Source organism: Panthera onca, chromosome D1 (genome assembly GCF_046562875.1).
Source record: "Panthera onca isolate mPanOnc1 chromosome D1, mPanOnc1 haplotype 2, whole genome shotgun sequence".
Taxonomy (NCBI): domain Eukaryota; kingdom Metazoa; phylum Chordata; class Mammalia; order Carnivora; family Felidae; genus Panthera; species Panthera onca.
Genome location: NC_138348.1, coordinates 17,386,080 through 17,401,104, shown reverse-complemented (window position 1 = coordinate 17,401,104; position 15,025 = coordinate 17,386,080). Strand labels below are relative to the sequence as shown.

The following is a 15,025-nucleotide window of genomic DNA, read 5'->3' as shown; positions in this document are numbered from 1 at the left end:
CTGCTGCCACCCACTGAGCAGGTGGGGACCTAAGTCAAGAACCTGTTAACGGAAAAAAGTGCTGTCCCTCCTTCCAGTGGCCAACTCAGGCCCTGCTGGCACTCCGGGAACATACTGGGAGGCGGGAGAAGGGTGTCAGGCCACAAGAACAACCTTCTGACAGGGACCCAGAGCAAGACACCAAAAAGGAGTGAAGAAACCGCTTTTACACAAGACCCCTCGGCCTGGTCCAGAGCGCTCCCCAGCAGGTTTTCCCGAGGCAGTCCTGGCTGCAGGCAGAGGGAGGCCCTCGCGGGCCTTCAGAGAGCACTCCCCTGCGCGAGGAAGCAAGTAGACAGCTCGCTCTTCTCACCCCGTCTGGGCCCCCGTTTTAAATGGGGTGGTAATAGTATATACCTCCTTGGGTTGTTGAGAGGAGTAAAGGAAGTAAGTGTATTAAATAAAGCATTCAACAAACTAGCAAACACAGAACAGATACTCAAGAAATGCCAGTTATTATCATTATGAGCTTTATTATTTAGCTTCCGGACTGCCTGAGAAGCGTCTCTCCGCCACCTCCTTCCCCACTTCCTCCCAATTATGGACACCCCCCCCCCCCCCACCAGTGACATGTCTGCTCAACCTTGCAAACAAACAAATGAACAAACAAGAAATCCGGGCCTCTGGGATGGGGATTTCAGGCCTTGCGTGGAGATGAGCAAGGCCTTTGGAGCCAAAAGCGGAGAGTGGAGGAGAGGGGGTTGGGAAAGAGGGAGGCTGGGTCCCCAGGGACCGCTGCAGGCAGCAGATAAGGGCCAGCGTCCAGCATGGCAGGGGCTGGGTGAGCAGCGCGGGGGCTCAGACAGGTGTATGGGAGAGAGATGGCCACAAAATTCGAAGACCAGTCAAAGCCAGGTCCGAGGAGGCGCACACAAAGGCGGGCTCCAGCGCGGCCAGTGGAGGCCTTGGCTTCAAGTCTGTCCCGCGGGGAGGGGAAAGAAAAGAAGTGAGCCTCTGCAAGGGAGGAGCGTGTTATGGTCATGCAGAGAGAGTTGTGAGCACCTGCTGGGGACGGCCAGAGAACGAGGGGCCTGGTGACAGGGACCATCCTGGAGCCTCCCAGCCCAAGCCCAGCTCTCATCGCTCCAACAACGTCTGGAGGAGGCAGGGGGGAAACCCCTCAGGGCACACTCCTTAAGGCAGGATGAGCTGCCTCCCATCTGGTTTGCTCGCATTCTGGTGCTCTGGGACAGCACAGGGACCCCAGGGCCCATTGCTAGGCCACCGTCCCCCAGAAGGCCAAATCCTAAGTCCCATTTCACCTGCTAAGCAGCCCAGGGACCAGAATAAACGACAGGCAAGCCCTCAGGCTCCATCTGCCTTTTTAAAATACGAGCTTGAGCACTCTGGCTTTCAGTAGTGACCCTGGCACCTGTTCTGACCCCGGGCTAACCCTGACACAGCCCCCAGGGCTGTCCTTGGCTCAGGGCTGAGTCTGGGCTGGCCCACTGCTCTTCTACACCGCCTCCTGCTCCAGGCCACCCCTGCCTTGTGTCAACCCAGGCCCCGCAGCCTGGCCTGGTAACTTCCCCGCTGTGTCTACCTCTCCCTCATCCGTCTGGAGAGCAGCTACTCAGCTTTGATCTCTCACTTCGGGTCACCTCCCCTTCCAGGCTTTTGCCCCAGCTCCCTCCTGAGTAGCATTCATTGTACCTTGCACACCCCCCTCTGTTACCATTTTGCCCCTTTAGATGTCTGGGCACCTGCCTCTCCCACTAGACTAGAAGCATCTGGAGGTCAGGGCCCTGGGCTTATTTCTCATCTCTGGAAACCCCAGGCCCAGTTCAGGACGGGGCTCATGGTAGGCAGGCACTAACCCGCCAAGTGACCTGGAACCTGACCTCAGAATGAGAGGTCCACGTGACCTGGTAAGTGAGACTTTCCAACTGACCCCAAAGCAGAACACTGGGAACTCAAGCCCTGGTCCGAACCAGCACACCCTGCCGTCTGTCCATCCTTCGGGGCACTGAGAGTCCCAGCCTGACACTTGCTGGGGGAGAAACCCTCCTGTCCCAGGGACAGAACCCTGCACCCAGGACTGCAAACGAGCACGTCTGTTGTTCACCATGCCGACCACTGCCTCCTTCATTTCAGGGAGACAGAAAAGGTACAGACCCAAATGCCAGCGTCTGTGTTGCTGTCCTTCTGAGGCCCCAGCGACCCCCGCGCAGGCTCCAGTTCTCCAAACGGCACTCACTCACCCACACTGCCACCCTCCCTGCAGGGGCTGAGCCTGCCAGGCTGGCCTCTGACCCACCTGCGGAGCGGGAGGTGGGCTAGGGGCTGGGTGACTAGCTGCCCTGTGCCGACCTTGGGTCATACCCTTTGCCCAGAAACAGAAACCAGCAGGAGGAGGCAGGGAGGGAGAGGGGACAAGGCTCCTACAAGGCGGGGGTTTCCGAGGGCAAGATGGGGGAATAAGGCTGGGGTGAAACCCAAGAGAAAACACAAGCGTGGCCCCCAAGTTCACAGACTGCTTCCCTAAGAAGAGCCCCGGCTGGTGGTTCTGGGATTCCCAGGGCTGAAAAATTGAGAAGGACCCTGTGTTCGGGCAGGAAGTGGGCACTGTGTTTTCAGGATGAATCATTCACACATTCGACACAGAGGAAGTGCCCAAAGAGGGGTCACAGTCCCGGCCCTGGGTCATTGTCCAAGGGGACAGGCACAGTCTTAGAGGTGAGCAGCTTGTGCTTCCGGAGGGCAGCAGCTGGGACCTGAATCTCGCTATGCTTTTCGGCAAAGCATGCACAGACACTTGAGGCTGCCTCTGGTCAGAGGCGGAGACCAGGATTTTCCAGGGACTGATGTCAAGTAGGAGGAAGACTCTGAAAGAACAAAAGAAAGAAGTTCATTTTTACCGAACACCTGTAATGGCCAAGCGTCAACATTTCATCTGCACGGGAACCCTCTAAGGTGGCTTCCTCCATTCTCCGGCCAGGGGAATTGACAAGCTGCCTTTATTTTATTGAAGTTTAGAAAGTGCTGTTTGCACCCATCACTGCATTCACTCTCACTAGATCTCTGCGAGGAAGGCCCCAGTCTCCCTTATTTTTAAGATTAATAAACTAAGGCTCTGTGAGGCATAAAGTAGCTTCTCCAAGACCAAACTGTCTGGTGTCACATCCACGATTCTTTGCTGCCCTCTCATACGTCGCGATGGACGGCCAGGCTGAGGCAGTAGAGGAACCAGACAGGGAGGGGACAGTGGGCTGACCATCGTAAGTCACCAGGGTAAAGTGGGCTCCTGCCCTTGCTTTCAAAATGCCAACAGCAGGCACCCTGGGAAGGGCCAGGCAGACATTACCCTAAAGAAGCCTGGAGCCCAGGTTGGCTTTAAGTGCCGATCAGTCAATAAAGGGGGTCTAGCAGAGGTCTGCTTGGCCTTTATGCACTCAAAGAGACATATCAGGAAAGATGTGAGACCATCCACTCCTTCTTTATAGGGGCAGATCGCACAGCCGGTCCTGGGTTCACTTCCAGAGTCACAAAGTGAGCACGACCCCTATCATCCAACAGGTGCCTCGGTCAGGCACTCAAAGGACAGGACAGGGTGGGCGGGACCTTGTAGGGGAGGGATTGAACAGCGGGATCAAGGGCAAGGAGGTGGCAGGAAAGGCTGACTTCTCATAGCACCCCAGCCACAGGTCCAGGCAGGAGGTGAAAGAAAGAAATTCCAGCTATGACTGGAGTGATAAAGACAGGAGCAGAGGAGAGGATGACCCCTAAGACGTGTCTAACAGCTCCCAAGAGAATGACGGACGATGACCAAGCGTGCTCAGCACACGGGGCAGTGGCGGGGGGCGGGGGGGCAGATGGGGTGGGAGCAGGGGGTGGGAGCAGTGCATGAGATCAGGGGCCACAGCCAGACACTCGGGGCCAGCAAGCTGGACCCGGGCCTCCCCTCCACTGCCCCAGGATGGCTTGGTCTCACCTCCAGTGGCCTGCCGTCCATCTTCAGTCTCCTGACCTCTTCCAGGTCACTCTGTCCAGCCCCACGGTGAGCCCTCCCTGCTCTTGCCCCTTCTGAAGGAGCCAGAGAAAACAGCTACAGCCTCTGCCCTGAGGTCGTACGAGGGTGCCCAAGGGAGCAAGGGAGCGAAGCCCAGCAAGGGGAGTGGGCGTCGCTTAAACTCGAGAGGTGAAAAATCCAGAATAACACAGACAATAAACCAGACCAACATTCCTACTGTCTGTTCCACGCGACAGGTGTTACCAGAAATAAAGGATTCTATAGCCAAAGAAGTTTCAGAAAAGGCAGAATTAAGCAGGTTTCTATAGCAGGACTTCCCAGAGCTTTTCGTGCGCTCATATGCGTGGCAAGTCTCCAAGGGGAAGGGACCGTACGCAGCATTTCTCAAACTGGTTTGATCAAGGAACCTTTCATCACAGAGATTTCTCAGCACCAATGGTCTGCGGAACATGCTTTGGAAAACACCAAATAGAACTAAGCGATCCAGTCTCCCAGCTGAGCGTTTCATCTCACGAGGAATTCAGTGATCAGGTGAGAGAGACAGAGACTTCCCACCAAAAAGCAGACGAGAGGCAGAAGGTGTAGCTCTCTGGGGTCACTTCTCAGCCCTCCCTGCCATCACCGGGACTCTTCCGGAGGATCAAAGGAAATATGTAAAGCCCCTTTCAAACTACAGCGCTACAAACTTCGGGGCCTAAAGAGCAAACTCCCCTAGGGGCAGGGAAGGTGCACTTTATAACGTGATTTGATGTGGAAATCTCGCTTCACAGACAACGTTTAGAAGAACCTGTCTGTTGTAGAAAGCAAGATACACCTACATGAGATAAAGACGAGGCGAGGAAAGAAAAGCAAAGGTGGCGGGTACAGCCAAGGGCAGGAAAGAAGGCTGGCAGGGGCCAGGAGCCCTGGGTCTGGAGCCCGTCTGCCCCTCACCTGCCGTGGGGTCACAGTCAAGTCCCTCCTCTTCTTCTGTACACGAGGGTGGGGAGAGAGACAATCTCTGAGGCCCTCCCAGCCCTCAGGTCAGAACTGAAGTCCCCAACACTGCTTTGGGGGAGCCCAGCCCCAGGTGAGCCCCTGTAAGGCGTCGAGGGGAAGGACAAAACCGGGCCCGCGCAGAAGCCCCACGGGACTAGCCAGAGAAGCCAAATCTGTGCCCACATGTGAACCTGGCCGTGAAACTGGGAGGGAAGCTACAAATCAGCAACCAGGCAAATGCGGAGAGCGCCAGAGAAGCCCCTCCGCCCACGTCTGCGATTTCCAGCTCCACCTGTTCAAGCTTTCGCGTCTGGCTACAGGACGAAGGTCTGGCAAAGGTAAAGGGCCACGGAGGGGCCATGTCTCGGCCCGGTTTGCTGGGAGGAGCCCTTTGAGGGAAACAGGTCCCCGGGGTACGAGATGTGGCACTGGCGGGCTTGACGGATGAGGGAGCAAACGGCGGGCTCTCAGAGTCCGCGGAGCACGCGTGCTCGTGCGGAGGGCTCGGCCCCGCTCGTGCTGCTTTTTCCTATTCTTCACGAGAAGGTTCATTTTCCATTTGCTGCAGGTCCTACAATGAACCGCTCAGGAGGCGGAGGGACAGTCACGAAGAGCGCTCCATCTGTCTTTACACAGCGAAGCAGCAGTCTGGACTCGAGCCCTGTGCTGAAGCGTGTTTGTGTGTGGGCACGTGCACGTGCATGCACACCTGTGCACACGCATGCACGAGCGCGTGTGGTAGACGGACCGCTTTCGCAGCCCGAGGTTTATAGCAGGAGGGTGAGCGTGTAAAGAGGTCAGGAGACAGGCTGCGATGGTCTGGCGCCTGGTGACCGTGTCTGGGGACGTAGGGGGTGCTGCCAGGGTTTATTACTCTGAAAGCGTGCAGACTCTATCCGGCCACACGGGATGTGACAGGGTCTCCAGGGATGTGGGGACACGCTTCCCTGTACGGCGAGTATGAACGGGAGACTGGGAGAGTGTGCTTGTGGTCCAGGGGTGTATATATCTGTCCCCGCAGCTCCTCGAAGGGTGCCAGATTCGTGGTGTGTAAGAGCCTTCTGTGAATCCATGAGCCGTGAAGGGGGTGTGCGAAGGTACATACGCGCGCGCGCACACACGTGCATATTTGAGGGCGTGGGTGACAGGCAGCAGCCTAGGATTCTGCGTCCACCTCTATACCGACTCACCCCTGAATGGGAGGGGTGGACCAGACTGCTGGAGCCCTGCAGCCTGATCCCACGAAATGGGGGTGGAGGCGTGGGAATGCCCAGCCCCCATCATAACAGCCTCCCCTAGCAGCGAGAACCCCAGCCGTCCCAGGGAGGAGCAGAGCTCTGGGAGATTTCCTCAACTGCCCATGAAATGCTAGGCGCAAACACGGCCCGCATCTGCTCAGTCCCAGCAAAGGGGACTGGGAATGGGGGGTAAGGGGTTGACATTTCGGAGCCACAGTCCTGGCCCAAGACCTGGGATCGGCTCCCCCAGCACCACATCCAGCTCCTGGCGGTGTCTGATGGGCAAGTGGCCCAGTTCCAGGCCGGTTTCCTGGCTACAGGGCGTTAACCCCACGCCAGCCAGGAGAGCAGACCTGGCTCCCGGAGCTGAGTACCTGCACCTCCCACACGCTGGACCACCTGCCTCGGGAGCTGGAGAAGGTTCCAAGCTGTAAAAGAAGGCTCAACTACAAGCATCCTGAGCTCCCCTCCAACCGGCCCTCAGTTGAGGCCGTGACGGAGAGGGTGTTCTCCAATGGACACTTCTCTTCAACTACACTTCCTTCTCTCCCTCTCTCTCTCTCTCTCTCTCTCTCTGTCTCTCAGTCACAAAGACTTTAATTGAGTCTCCATAGGGAGATGCAGCTCCATCTAATTCAGCTCTTAATTAACCCAGCACACCCCAAAGAGGCTGCAGAACTACTCATAAATTAAATATGAAAAGCATTATTTATCTAGGAACAGCCTTCTAACGGCTCTGACTCTGACGTTTATGGTTACTAATGAAGATGTATTTGGAGGGAGAGAAGGTGGGGAGGAGGGACACGACTGCCCTGGGAGAAAGCGAAGCCCAGGGGCCCCGCGAGGGTCTTTCAGGGCATGGGGAGAGGAGCCAGCTCAGCCCAAGGGAATGTGCCCCACCCCCAGGCTCAGCTTCTCCAGATTTCGGGGGGGCGGGGGAGGATCAGGACAGGCTCAGGGGTCCTGTGGGGCTGCTGGGACCGAGCCCTCTTCCACTAGCTGCCAGACCACTCTTGCTGCCCCATTTTTCACTCCCAGCCTAATGACCTTGGCCTTGGCTCAACCTGAACCACCGCTGAGCCTCTCTACTCCTTGTTCCAACCCTGTCTCCATCCTATCCCTTCAGGCAGACCCCTGGGTGCTGGGCCCCTGGAATTGGCTGGCGGAGGCCACATCGCCGGTATGTGAGTCCCCCCCTCTCCTTCCACATGGCCACAGGTAACTATCCGGGGCCTCTCCCCTTGGCTTTCAAGGAGCAAAGTGATGCCTCTTTCTCTGTGTATTTGCGTAGAGCCCAAAGGAGGAGCCGAAAGTCATCCGGAGCTCAGAGGGTCTGGAACAGGGAGCTGTACTTTGGGTGCCGCCTCTCTGCCGTCGCCCCCAACCCCATAAATCACGGAAGAGTGAGCCTTGGGCATCACGCCTTGCTCATCTCTATGACCCAAGTCCCAATGCCTGGCATGTAAGTGCCACAAATGTTTTACGGCATTGTTGTTTCTCAAGAGCAGAGGAGGGGAAAGAAGAAAGAGCAACTGAAACCGAGACAAACAAGTGAGCAATATTGTAACGACCCTTGCTGTTGTGATCACATCAATTCTTCCAGGAAGGCAGCTCTGGGAATTCTCTTCCGTCTCAGGCACCGCCCCCCTTCTCCCAGAAGAGCCCCACCCCCCCCCCACAGTCTCCATGGTCCCAAGTCAGTCCAGAAGTAGAAATCCAACTTCTCACTCTTGGAAAACAGCCAGAAAGAGAGTTCCAGTTTGGGATTTGCTCCCTCTGGAGTGTTATCTTCATCCTCCTTACCGACGAGTCTGTCTTCCTTTCAGCCCCTGTGGCCTCCAGAGGAGGAGGAGGGACGGCAGTTGCTCAGCTCTGCCAGATTAACAGGTTAAGATCCCTTCAGTCCATACCCAGCTGCTAATTTAAAGGGCAACTGCTGTGCCAGCTGCAACAATAGACACCATGAGGAACACCACACGTAGCTTCTGTTCTCGAAGCTTCCAGATCAATCAAGGAGAACTTCTGGGAAAGAAGAAAAGCCCACCGACAGGTCCCACGGTTGTCCGTGATGCGGGTTCTATTTCCCTGCAACGAGTCAGGATACCCAACTTTGTATGCTGGGGACAGGGTATTAACTCAAATAGAGGTTCCCATGAGATTCAGCTGAAGCACTCACTGCCTTGGCCCAGGATCCCGGACTCCATAATAGGGCATACCGCTAGGACTCCTGGTCTCACCCCAGGTGAGGTCCCACTTAAGCAACCTCTGTGTGACCTGCACACCAGGAGGCCCGGGGTGCTGGGATTCTGAAATAGCTGGACAAAGACAGCCTTGGAGCCTTAAAAGACCTTATCAAGTACTGTTAACAACTAACACAGCAGGAAGATGCCAAGCTGTTGGTCACCGGCTTTGCGTTTCCCAACTACAAAGACAGACGTCACCAAACCACTGGGCAACTAATCTACTCCATCGGAAGACGTCCCATTGAGGGTTCTTATGAAACCTCAAGAAAAAGCTGCCTGCAGAAAAGGGAGAGCTTCTGCCTAGACGACAGATGGGCTGTGGACCAGAGAAGTGGTGAATTTCCACCTGAGACACCAAGAGAGATTAATCCTGATTCTTCAGCGCCATTTTTCTTTCCCTCTACCCCTAACCTCGTCTGGGACTATACTTTGACACTCTCTACTAACTAACTAACTAACTAACTAACTAACTAAAAGACATCTCAACAAGGCCTCCCTATCTAAATCCTCTTACTTTTGACCCCCTGAGGTCTTCTGCCCCTGAAGAAAAAAATAAAACTCTCTCGTGTGGTCCTCAGCCCGTAATTCCTGCTGATGATAGATAACAATTAATAACTGTTCCTTTAAATACTACAGAAGGTAGATTTTCTTCTACAAGTCCTTCCAATACTCATATAATTAATCCCAAACTTAGATTTTTTTTTTTTTTTAATCAGACCTTGACCCCGACCAGGAATACCCTTCTGTTTAGGTCATTACAACACCATCAGAAATGGAAACTAGTATCGGGCATGTTTTTGCTGCAACAGTTTGTTCTCTCCAGAGACACTCCATCCTGCTTTGCAAAAGCTGTTTAACTCCACTCAGGAAAGCTTCCCACCCTGAGGGCAAAAAAAAAAAATACGTGGCTGTCTCCTGTTGGGATAAAAGGCATTGCCAATATGGTCCGTGCCCCACTGGGACATTACTTTTTATGTGGACATCAGGTTTATACCACCTGCCACACACTAAGTTTTCTTGTTTCCAGACAAATTTTAGAGGCTTTCAGATGTTTAAAATCACCAGCCTCCCAGAGGATCATGTTCCCCGAAAAGAAATGTCCAGAAACTTCCAAAGACAGATGAACACAAACTACCTGGGAGAACTGCCGTAAGAGACAACAGACTCGCTCTCCTCGCGTACTGTGCGCACCCCACAGTAGGGATGGTTCAGCTGGAAAAGATGGTCTGAAACCTACCCTGACCCCACTGGGTGTCATCAGTTATACACCCGCTGCTCTGGAAACCAAAGCAACCATTTTAAACTTAAAGGTATTAGCCACAGTTGCCACGGTCATCACACAGCCCTCAATTTCTCCTTTGATAGCCCAGGGGAATCTACACTACAGCAAACCCTCTGGCTGCACCTATATAAACACTACAGGCTCAAGTAGAACACTCTAGAAGTAGGTTAAAAGAAAAAGTCACCCAGATACCTAGAAAAAAAAAAAAAAAACAGTTGGGTTTGGGACACATTTGCATTGCCTGGATTTGATAATCCAGGCCCCCTGTCCTCGGGGCCAATTACAAGAGCCAACAGCAAGTTTTGTTTCCAGTCGCTGCCTGTCGCACAGCTGCCCGGTGTATTCTGTGCAGTCTTCAAAGCTCCTATGCAGTCTTTGTCACATCAGAAGATTAAGAAGCTCTCCCTGCCACCAAGGAGTAGGAGAGACCAACTCTTGTCCAACCACAGAGTACATTCTCTAAACAGCCTCCTAATCAGCAAAATCTTGGCAATGGTGAAGACTTGAAGATCATAGATGAGTGTCTCACAAACTTCCTTTGCCCTTGGTCAAAAGAGAGGACTAAGGAAGGGCAGAGCAGCCCCTGACGGCTCCTGTCTTGGCAACATCACTCAGCCCTTTGTATTCTCCAAGCCACAGCAGTGACCAGACATCCTCCTGTGGCTGATACGAGTGAGTGCTGCGTCTACCCCAATTATGGTCCGAATCTCACTTCATTCCCCCTGCCTTCTAGATCAGGTTTAATAAGACACCAATCATAGAATTAACGTCTCTTCTGACAGCATCGAATGCAAAGCAAAGCGCCCCCCCACCCCGCTCCGTGAACCCTCCTCCCCACATCTCTTAAACAAGCCCAGATCCTATAATAAGTCCTTTCTAACATCTTCTTACTGAAACTGCCCTGATTCCCCATAAGGCGCATCTCTCCTTTGCGGCAGAGTGAGTCAATAAACCAAGTTGGTCCCACCAGAGGTGTGCTTCTGGTGACCTTTGGCTGGAGGACAGGGACACTGTCAGTGTATAAATAAGCAACTGACAAGAGACAGAAGCCGGTACAAGCTATAAGACACAGCTTCGCCCAAGGGGAAATGTTACTGATATAGAGAGGAGTCCTTAAGTACTGTGTATGAAAAAGGTATCTCGTAAGCATTTCTGGATACGATCACTCGTGCTGGGGCAGGAGGAAGTTGCGTTTTGTCTTGTTTTGTTTTGTTTTGTTTTGTTTTGTTTTGTTTTGTTTAGAAGTAGGAGACGAGACTGAGCTACCTGAGCACAATCCAGACAGCCAAGAAAACATGTCTTGATCAGCAAGATAATTAGGGAACTAGAAATGAGGAAGAGGAAGACATTGTCAGCGTTGACATTCTTGGCAGTGAGTGAGAGGGAGTGAGAGGGAGCCTAGGGCAGTGCTTGGAAGGAATCTGGACAGAGGGCAACGCCTGGGATGCCTTGGGGAAGGGCTGGAGCCCGAGGGCTCAGGGAGTTCAGGGCCAAGCAGGACTGCCTTCTGCTCTCCTCCTGGTCTGACCAGTCCCCTCGGACCCGCTAGCTCGTCTTGCAGATGAGCGTGGCAGCCCATCGGCCTCCTCGGCTGCCCCTCTGCCCCTGGCTGCTGCCAGAGAGGGGACACTCCACCGGCACAGGGACCGACAGGGAGTGAGGCTGCAGGGCTCCGCGCTTGAGAAGCAGGAGGTAACAAGGTTACCAGAAGCATGCAGGGGCACAGAGGAGAGAGCACGTTTGAAAAGAACGGAAAAAACCGTTATCACGATGACAGCACGTTGAACACATTTGGGGGGTGCGGCCGGGGGGGGGGGGCGGGAATAATGCCTCCCGCGGTGTCAAGAGAACAAGTCAAAATCAACCAAACAAAAAGTTCTCCTCTGCGGAAAGAGCCAAGACACCGCACAACTCACTGACCACCCAAGTGCCACCAGGCACTTGACCCAGCGAGACCCCCTTGCTGACCTGCCCACCTCATGTTTCATCCGGTTTTCATCTTCACCTTGACAAACACTAAAAATGCTGCAAATCCTACAGCATTCCTGCACGTGATCGTGGAATGACCTTGAAGCAGAAGGCGCTCTCGTTTTTTACAAGCGGTTGTCTCACAAATGGGGAAACTGAGGCCTAGCGACGCGAGCCCACGGGCGACATCTGGAATGTCCAGTCTGGGCTCTCTAACTCCAGATCCCCTGTTTGTGTGTCTGTTCCTATACCCCCAGCTCCACTACAGGTTCTAAAACCTGCAGGGCCTAGATGGGGACATGCTCCCCTTCTCTCTGCCATGTTATAACACAGTTGGAAACAACTGGCTTTAAAAAAAAAAAAACAAAAAAACACGGGTTAAAGCCTAGGTAAGCAGTCTACAGTGTGTCCAACGCCTTTGCTATTAAGAAACATGTCAGAGGCTGTGCCCAGCTTACACCGACCTAGACTATTATAGTCCAGGACCCCGGCCGCCTCTTTCCCTTCCTATAACATGCATTATGGATACGTAATTACGGTAATCAAGAAACTAAATCATTGGGTGGGCCAGAACCCTTCTCCAGGGATTCTGAGAGTTCTGTTCATTCACGCCTTACAGGCATTTAAAGCCTTCATTAAAGCCACACGCCAGCCCGGATTTTTCTCACACCGCAGCACTATTTCAGGTACCTTTGATAGCCAGTGACCACCTAGGTTCTAGAATGTCTTTTCCAACGCGCTCAGACTACGGCAGGGTGCTGAGGCATCCCTTTGAAATTCCCGACTCTTGTGGCGGTGGATGGTCGGGGAACCATTGTGTTTTTCGTCCCCAGATTGTCTTTCGGGAGGTATCTGACCGACCTCAGGTTGCATTTCTACATGGTTGTTTCAAAAGCTCAAACTTGTCCTTTTTATTGCTGTGCCTAGGGCCAGACAGAGCTCAAGGGCTGTGGGGACTTTCTGTTAAAGTCACCTTTTAAAGTTGAGTTTGGGCCTCACTCTTCGAAGAAGGAAGATAGGATGCTACCTTTATGGCATCACCAGGTGAGCAACTTCAGTGTTATCCAACCCCCAGCTTCCTGTGACCCTGCCTAACACGGACTCCTACCCACTTAATAGGATGAGGCCTGTCTCTTTTTCAAGAACCAGAGAGGAGGCGGCCCTCAGATGCAAAGTCACCAGTGGGTAGATTCAACCTCCGGATCTAGCCAGCGCACAGTTGTGGGCCCCGTGCGATGCCAGCAGCCATTTCTCTTCCTAACCTTGGCTGAAGCATGTCCTTTGACCGAACCTCCATTTTCCCCATCTGTGTAATGGGAAAGGAATTGGTCCACATGGTCCCCAGCTTCCCTTCTGTCTCTCTGACACTACGACTTGGATTAGGAGGTAGGACGAGAGGCTCCAAAGAGGAGGCAGCTCTGCAGAGCCTTTCTGTCAGACTGACTCCTGCCATCGGGCCCCTCCTGGCCCCTCCCTGCCCCCAGCTGAAGGTGGTTCAAACCCTCATCATGTCTGGCCTCGATGACTAGAGTGGGCCACTAAGAAGCCTGGACTGGATGAACTTCCAGAACCCCCACCCGACACCCAACTGAAGACGCCCCTTCACGAGCTCCCACTGCCTTCAGAACTTGAGCTCTGGGGAAGGAAGACGCACCCTTAAGAATGTGGTCCCTCCTCGCCTCTTTGGGTTCATTGTTTGCCACGGTCATTTAGAAGCCATGCTGCAGACATCTGCCATTCCTTTTTGATGCCCTCCCTCTCTCTCTCACCCCCTCCCCCCATGCCTCTGAATATTCCATTGGGCTACCAAGCCCCCGCCCCTTGCCTGCTGCCCCACCTGGGCAGTCCCCATGCATTTTTCCAGGTGAGCCCTGCTCCAACATCTCCCCTTCGAGACTTCCATCAACACCACCACACGCCTCAGCCTCCGCCACCCTTCCCGTCCCGCGCGCCCCCTTGCAGGGCACCGGTCAACACACTACTTTCTAATTCGCGGCGTGCCTGTCATCGTTTCGAGATGAGACCTACTCCTCGAGCACAAGGAGGCATTTTTCGCAGAGCACCCTGCCTGGCACCCAAAAAAGACTCCATACGTGTTTGTCAAGGCAACGAATAAGAAAATGAATCAATAGGTTTCCAACTTCCCCGGCAACCTCGAAGAGACAATTATAGATTACAGAGTAGAAAGGTGCCAAACCAGTGAGACAGACAGTAAGTGTTTCAGAAGTTCAGGGTCGGGCACCGTGAACCAGAACAGGTTATTTTTGTTTTGCTTTCGCAAGGAATCGAAAACGTTTTGGTGTGCGTGGGGGAGTGGGGGGAGGTTCATCATAAAAGCAGGGCTTTGAGAAGAACCTGGTAGTGGTGCACAGGATAGATTTGCAGAGTAAACTCAGAAGCAGTCGGAAGGTCCCTTATTGCACCAACACACGTCCCGGGTGAGAAAAAGCTTTTGAGGGTCTCGCGGGCACTGGGCTCCTGACCCCACCCTCACTCTACACCTTGACCTCCCTCCCATCTTCCCGTTATCCCCTCCGCATGCCTCCCCACCAGAGCCCCAAGGCACGAGCCTTACAGGGGTAGGGAGAGTGTGGCACAAGGCTAAAGCTGGAGGCCTTGGCTCAAGACTGGCATGTCAGAAGGAAAATCTCCAAGTCCTTTTTTTCCTTTTCTTTTTCCTCTTTAGGCCCCTGATCAGGAGGTGAGACTCCTGGGAGAAAGCATCTCACCTTTCCAACCAATCCGAGCCAGTCGCCGGAGCCCCTCACACGCGAGCTCCCAAAGCCTACCTCCAAGCTTGCGTGTGGGGCCTGTCTTCTTCGGGAAGGAGAAAGGGGGCCCGAGCTTCCCTCTTAGTACTACTTGTTTTGTTCAAATGTTTTCAGTGGAAGAAACGAAGCCCCATAGAGGTCAAACGACCTGCCCAAGGTCACACGGCTAGTTAGTAGCCAAGAGCAGTCTTCAAACCCAAATCACCTGTTAGGGCTCTTTGTCGGAACTCAACTCAGAACGGGAGGACGAGCTGACTTCTCTGGTTGCTGTGGGGTCCGCCCCAGGCCCAGGCTCCCCCCGCGCCCCGCCTGGCCCCAGCCACCCCTAACAAGTTCTCCTGCCCCTAGGGATGGTAGGAGCAGGGCGTTTGTTACCTCCTTGCTGCCCTAGTAAGGTACTGACTGAGTGACCAAGGCTCTTCTGGAAGGTGAGCAAGAGGCTCCAAATAGCCAAGAGGAAAACGTCACTGTCCCCTTCTCCACAGACATCTGCACAGCTGCCTGGGACCGCGGACAGGAGGGAGGAAGTGAGCAGC

At 54.0% G+C, this 15,025-nt stretch overlaps 1 long non-coding RNA gene across 1 annotated transcript; it reads right to left on the bottom strand.

Moving 5' to 3' along the window:
- Nucleotides 1-489: 489 nt before the first annotated feature.
- Nucleotides 490-14,782, bottom strand: LOC132661689 (uncharacterized). Its single transcript, XR_009602367.3, has 2 exons — nt 3,971-14,782; nt 490-2,864 (listed from the first exon to the last, which is right to left on the bottom strand). It is a non-coding gene; the product is annotated as an uncharacterized LOC132661689 (long non-coding RNA).
- Nucleotides 14,783-15,025: the final 243 nt, after the last annotated feature.